Below are 7,542 nucleotides of genomic sequence, written 5' to 3'. Positions count from 1 at the left end.
GGTTTGCACCAAAGACACCCACAGAAATCCGGCAATTCCTGGGTCTCGCGGGCTATTATCGCAGGTTTATCCAAAATTTCTCCAGAATCGCTAAGCCCTTAACTACCCAGACACAAAAAAGGGTAGCCTTTAGTTGGGGAGTCAAGCAAGACACTGCGTTTCAAACATTGAAGCAGGACCTATGCAACGCACCTATCTTGTCCCTGCCTGAAGGGATGGAAGACTTCGTGGTCTATTGTGATGCGTCCAATCAGGGCCTAGGCTGTGTGCTTATGCAGCGAGGAAAGGTCATCGCCTATGCCTTGAGGCAGTTGAAAACACACGAAGTCAATTAGAAAACTCACGATTTAGAGTTGGGAGCAGTGGTCTTTGCGTTAAAGATCTGAGACATTATCTCTACGGAACCAAATGCACTATCTTCACTGACCATAAAAGCCTGCAGCATATTTTCGACCAGAAGGAACTGAACATGAGACAACGGCGATGGGTTGAGCTAATCAGCGATTATGAGTGCGAAATCCGCTACCATCCTGACAAGGCCAATGTGGTGGCAGATGCCCTCAGCCGGAAGGAGTACTTAGGTCATAGAGTGAAGGCACTGACCATGACTATACATTCCCATTTATCCGTGCAAATCAAGGAGGCTCAGTTGGAAGCATTGAAACCAGAGAACATGTCGGGTGAATCCTTGAGAGGAATGGAAAAGAACCTAGAGATCAAGGGGGACGAAGTCTATCATTTCATAGACCGGATCTGGGCCCCAATGTTCGGTGGTTACAGAGAGGTCGTGAGGAACGAAGCTCACAATACTAGATACTCCGTTCATCCAGGTTCAGACAAGATGTACCTCGATCTCAAGAAACTATATTGGTGGCCGAACATGAAAGTAGAGATCGCTACCTTCGTGGGCAAGTGCCTGACTTGCGCCAAGGTGAAGGTCGAATATCAGAAGCCCTCAGGTCTACTCCACCAGTCGGAGATACCTGAGTGGAAGTGGGAGAGAATTACTATGGACTTTATCACCAAATTACCCAGGTCTCCGAGTGGGCACGACGCTATTTGGGTAATTGTCTACACTTTGTGGAAGAACCTGTTGAAATCATGGACCTAGAAGTCAAGCGTACGAAGCAGAGCCGCATCCCGATAGTGAAGGTTCGCTGGAATGCCAAGCGAGGTCCTGAATTCACTTGGGAGCGCGAGGATTCAATAAAGCAGAAGTACCCTCACCTCTTTCCAAGTTCATGATTGGTATTCTATTCTTGAATTTCGGGATGAAATTCCCTATAACAGGGGGATGATGTAACAACCCGAAACTTCTATCTTGTACACTTAGTCAATACAATCAATAATCAACTTGTTTTCTTGATTTCTGGTGCTATTCAAGGGTTCATTTAAGTGTTCTAAGCTTAAATTTGACCAAGGTTGAGTTTAGGAATGAGTCAGCACGTCCCATAGTGAGAAAAACGGGCCATACACCCTCTTGGAGGAGTGTACGGCCGTACACATGGGTGTGCGTCCGAACACCCACTCCCTTGACAGCACACTCACTCTTGGGCAGCACACTCACCCTATATAAAGGGTAGACCCCTTTCCTTTCATTTCTTTAACACCTTGGCAGCACACATCACCTTTCTCTCAAGATTCTTCAACCGCAAACCCTCTCAAGGCCTCAGAAACATGAGTTCTCCATCACCTAGCTTAACATACATGAAGGCATTGATCTAAGCCCTTAATCATCAAAGTTTCATCATGTTCTTCATCACATGCAGGTGTACGGACGCACACCTTCATAAGGTGGATGCACACACCTTAAAGACTCTCCAAAGTGAGAGTTTGGCCTCCATTTTGCTAGTTGGACTTGGTATTGGATTTGAAACACCCGAAAATCGACATTTTGAGCATGAATGAAGAGTGTACGGCCGCACACTCCCTTGTACGACCGCACACGCCCTCTGTACGGCCGCACACTCCTGTGTGCAACCGCACACACATGCTGACCGCACACCCTGCCGCACACACACTCTTTTGGCCGTACACCTCCCTCGTTTGATCATATAGGGTCCCGACAAGCATTTCCAAGTCTTTAGGGTGGTTTCCCGTCATGTTTAGTCATGAAACACCCAAATTCTAACACACATATGTGTTTACCGTATGTTAATAGGATCCACTTGCGCACGAAACACCAGTTGACACTCAACATCCACACCGATCATATGCTCGAATCCTACGTCAAACAGTGAGTTCATACCCCTACATTTTCCGTGTTTTTAATGTTTTCAGGGGGGAATACAAGCCAAATTCAAAGTATTTTATTAAGTTTTAAACTTATTAATGCAGTCCAACGATGTCCACGTTTAATAACATATTTGGATATTTTATCTCTTTTTGTAATATGTTGAGCATAAGGGAAACTACTATTTTGGAAATCAAACTTCATAGCTTTCAGAAAGGTTTTTACAAAGCAATTTCCGTACAAATTCTAATAAACTATAATGGGTATAGTTTGGGATAACCCTCTAGGCAGTCTCTACCTAATCAGATTTCATAAATGAATATATATAAACTATGGCAGATTTAGTTTATGTTATATATTTTCTCAGGAGTATAAAGTAATATTATTCAAGGATAATCAATGTTTTTATACTGTTTCTCGCTAGTAAACTAGATTATACATAATTATGAGGCTCAACTTCAATACTGTACCCTTAGGTGTATAGTGATAAATCCTATCCCTGTATAACCAGAGTCTCCTGGAGGGAGAGCGTGAGATTTGTGAATAGATCTATTCGGGACTGACAATCCCACACCTGAACTGCTAGCTACAGTTAGGCGGGCACACCTATGGTGAACAAATGTCATTTAGCTTAACGCCTGAAGAACGTTATAAAGGTCTCTCGGTCATATCAGGTATGGTTATACGACTTACAAAACAAGTATAAACGGTTTTTGGTCTACGGACTCAAATCTTCATTTGTTTTATTTTGAGTAATAAAACTACTTATATATACACTAATAGTAATCAGGGATCTCTAGACTGGAATCTCTACCTCTAGTACAGATAACCGTTTTTAGGGAAAATATAGTTTTTTCCCCGGATAACACTAGCATTTCTAAAACTGATGGTTTACTTTCTACCGCTAGATCCTCTTTTAACACTACTTTTCGTAAGAAAATATAAGATTTTCTTGAGGAACACTTTTCAAAAAGGATTTCGAAGAAACATTTTTCCACAAAAACTAAATGCTTATGAACTCACCAGCTTTATGCTGATATTCTTTCAAAACTGCTTGTATTCTCAGCGAATCAGTAGACAGGTACCTGTTGGATTTTGAGGAGCCGGAGCAATAAGAGTTATATTTTTATATGATTAGATACTTTTGATGTTCTTAAAACAAGTTTTAAACTGATGTAAACACTTTTTCATATTGTATTCAATGTTTGGTTGTGTTTACTATGCTTGCTATACAATTATTGTGATACTACGCATGACGTCCTCCATCCCGGAACGTTTCCGCCATTCTGGTTTCGGGGTGTGACACTATCGCTCCCAGTCCTCCACCTATCTCATCTACCACTGCTACCTCAATCCCAATTCCAACCCCACTGTTCACTACAGTTACTACCACTACCACTACTCCAACCAAACCTAATGTTCGTGTCAACGTATCTGATACGGGGCCATCTATTTTCGGTTCTGATCCTCCTGTTACATCAGCACCTTTATCCCCACCTCCATCTCATGAATATGAAACTGTTCTTGGTAGGGAAGACATGATATTTGACTCTGTTTACTTCAGTCCTTATCGATTACAGAGTGATGACGATGATGACGCTCCTGTGACCAAAAAGCATCTCAAGGCCATGAATGACAAACTTGATCAACTACTCTCTTCCTCTTCTGCCAGTGCATATTCGGAAGCAACACTCATGGCTCTGTTCGCATCCGTTGTCAAAGAACATGACACTTCCATCTCCAGTGTTGTTAAAGCCATTGAAGCCTCAACCTCCACCTGTCAGAAAGCTTCACTTGCAGTTGAATCCTCCACAAAGGATTGCAAGCAGGCGACCGCAAATGTCGAAAAACTAGTTTCGGATGGACACATATATCTTAATTCTCTTCAAACAGTGAACGCTTCGGTTGATAATCTTACGCGTTCACTGGAGGCCGAAAAGAAACATTTTGAGGAAACTCGATAAGCAATTCAGGCTGCTAACATTGAGCTTCACACTTCTGTTGATGCTCGTCTCACTCAAATAGAAGCTGAGCTTGCTGTGGAAAACAAGATTATGGATGAGCTGGATAAGCGCACTTCTCAACTTAAAATTCAGAATCTCAAGCTCAAGACTGCAAACTAGGAGACTGAAGACTTAAAAACAGAGCGTGAAATAATTCGAAGTTCGGTTGGTGATGTACACTCCATTCTCCTACACCTCCTGGAAGCCAATGACTCCATTCTTACCATCTCAATTCGACGTCACTTGGCTGAGAAGTTGATGTTGGATTAGTGTCTAAGTCCATAACTATTTTAGTATGTACTTGACCCGATGGTGCATGGTCCTTTTGAGTTGCCTTCACCATAACAACTTGACAGGGTGATTTGTGAAGAGAGAAGATATATTATTATATTAATATATTATGAGAATAATATATTAAAGAAATAAGAATATTATTTGATTAATATTAGTCATAAATTAATTAGGAATTAATTTGGTGACTAAGAGAGGTTAATTGAATAAAGGGGCTTAAACTGTCAAATGTGTGATAGTTGAGTTTTTGGGCTATGAATCCTTATGGGATAAGGGTGGCCGAAATTAAGGAGTATGGGCTCCTTGAATTCGTCCAAGCCTCCATATCGAAGGATCCTTGGATTGCTTAGGGCCTAAGTTATTCAATTAGGGTTAAGGATGTAACCCTAGTAGCTCATAGTATAAATAGACCCCATAGGGGAGGGAAATCAGCCACCTTGTTGCATTAGGAACCCTAGAGCCGATTTCTACACCTCTCCTCTCTCTCTAAATCAACCTCTTGCTAGTTGGTGTTTGTAAGCCATTAGAGGAGTGACAATTGTGACTCTAAGCTCCAAGAACAAGAAGATTCAAGCAAACAACTTAAGGTATTCATCTAGATCTGATTTCATGTGTTATGTTTCAGTTGTATTCTCTAGATCTAGGATTGTAAGCCTTGGATACATTGCATGTTCAATTAGAGAAACCTAGATCCAAGCATTAGGGTTTGCATGTGCACATAGGAAAGTTCTTATGGCTCAAACCCATCAGTGGTATCAGAGATTAGATTGATTTCTATTGAATTGATGCATTGTTTGATTGTTCTTGCCATGAAAAATCATTTTTTTGTGCCCCTGACTGACAGACTCGGCGAGTCCCATTGTGGACTCGGCGAGTTCATGCTACTCGGCGAGTCTATGATGGTACTCAGCGAGTCCAAGCGTCTGTCAGAGTGATTTTCGGGATTTCTTGTTGTTTTGCTTGTGGATACTTGCCTTAATCGTTTTGGGTCAATAAAATCCGAATTTTATCATATATTTGACTATATCCTTGACAAAACAAAAGATAATTACCATTTAGTTAAATAATAATTTCCTTATGTGATAATAATTGGCTATTTGAATTAATTGGTAGATTGTCTTCCAAGTAATATTGACTAGGTCAAGTTTAGATAACCACTAAATTAATTAGTTAATTTATATTATTTGCTATTTGATCCTTTATGTTTTGAAAAAAGTTCAAAACTTGTCCTCAAGTTTTGAAATTTAAGTTTGGTGATTAAAAGTTTAATTTGATATATTTAAATTTCAAACCTTAGAATTTTACAAGTTTTAAAATTCACCCTTATACTTATAATACTATAAGATTAATAAATATATATGTATAACTTAAATGGTAGTCTTACCGTTAGTAGGCCTCATTCACGAAGCCGATCTATAGGGGGGGTATAAGGTTATGGCCTATAAAATGGCCGTTTAATGGGTGTCCATTCTCACCCACCGCTTCCTTGATTGGTGGAGTGTCACACCCTCAAAACCAAATGAACGGCGGAAACGTTCTGGGGTGGAGAACGTCATGTACAGTATCACAACAATGCAAGTAGTAAACAAGCAACAACATCATCCATTGCATTAATAATATAATTTCATACAAGTGTGTTCCGTTAACTTTTAAAGACACCAAAACAATATACATCAAAAATATAAGATGAGTCTTGAACGAGCTCCATCTTCTCAAAACCTGGCTGCGGTACCTATCTACTGGTGACCTGAGAATACAAGTTATTTTGAAAGAGTTTATCAGCTTTAGAGCTGGTGAGTTCATAAGTATATTAGTGTCTGTGTTTATATGAAAGCATTTGTAAGATGTTTTGTAAGATGTACTGTGTGTTTGTAAAAGTTTTGTATTTGTTTGAACTATCCTAGAAAACCCTATGTTTTCTACTAAAAGTAGCCTTCTACCAAGGCATCTAGTGTCTGTGTGTGTATCCTTTGTAAAAGTGAGTATTTTCCCAAATCCGACTACCATTAACCAAAAATATAGTTTTTGCATTATTGTTTATTGTGTGAAATCACAAAGTAAAATGTAAAGGGAAAATGTTATGGTACTTTAATGTAGTATTATGAAACTACTGCTGTACTAACTACCTTAAGCCAATTGTATATTTTAAGGTAACATGTGATCAGCCTGTATCTTGCTACCGACTCAATAGTAAAGTGACAATGTAAGATGCCACAAAAATGACGTTTGGCACCCGTAGACTTGCAAGTCCCACTGTAGCGAGCAGCAAGGTGTAGGATAGTCAATCCAGTATAGAACTATACACAAACTCATACGCTCCCCAATTAAGGAGATTCTGATACAAAAACAGTCATGGCAGGTAGTGCCATGCCCTGTTTAATGGCTCACATAAATGTATTAATGTAAATGTTATGTGAATTGTGTGCTAGCTGTATTGTGTGTTCTTTCTCTGTCTAGCCTGTATGTTTGTTTCTCATCACTCTGTTTCATGTTTGTTTCTCATTATAGTATGTATTGACTCATGTATGAACTGACTCATTGTATGTTTCATCGTTCTAGTAATAGTATCTTCCTAAACTACCCCTATGGTAGCTTACTAGCAATGTGTGAACATGTTTGTATACCCTTGCTACCCAAGGGCATGGACTTGAATGAAGGAAAACCTTTTATATCTATATACATATACATAATATATAACTAGGATTCAAACGACCCTCGGACAACTAACCTTGATACCCTAAGACCACAATCAAACAAGAACAGGAAGCAGGGTAGACTAGCAGTCCTAAGTCCTTTCAATCCTACTTATATAACTATATCTATATAGATACACAGAATATAGGTTTAAAAGAGTTTAAGTAAAAGTATTTGATAAGTAAAAGAGTTTGTAAAGTAGTTTGAGGTAAAACAGTTTAAAAAGTAAGAAAACCATTTGTTTGGTAGTTATTAATCACATGTGATTGATATAATAACTATAATTGTTCAACTTGTATCCCCCCCATAAAAGCATTTAAA

Source organism: Lactuca virosa, chromosome 9 (genome assembly GCF_052849685.1).
Source record: "Lactuca virosa cultivar CGN04683 chromosome 9, Lactuca_virosa_CGN04683_v6, whole genome shotgun sequence".
NCBI lineage: Eukaryota > Viridiplantae > Streptophyta > Magnoliopsida > Asterales > Asteraceae > Lactuca > Lactuca virosa.
Note: the sequence above shows the minus strand (reverse complement) of the source record.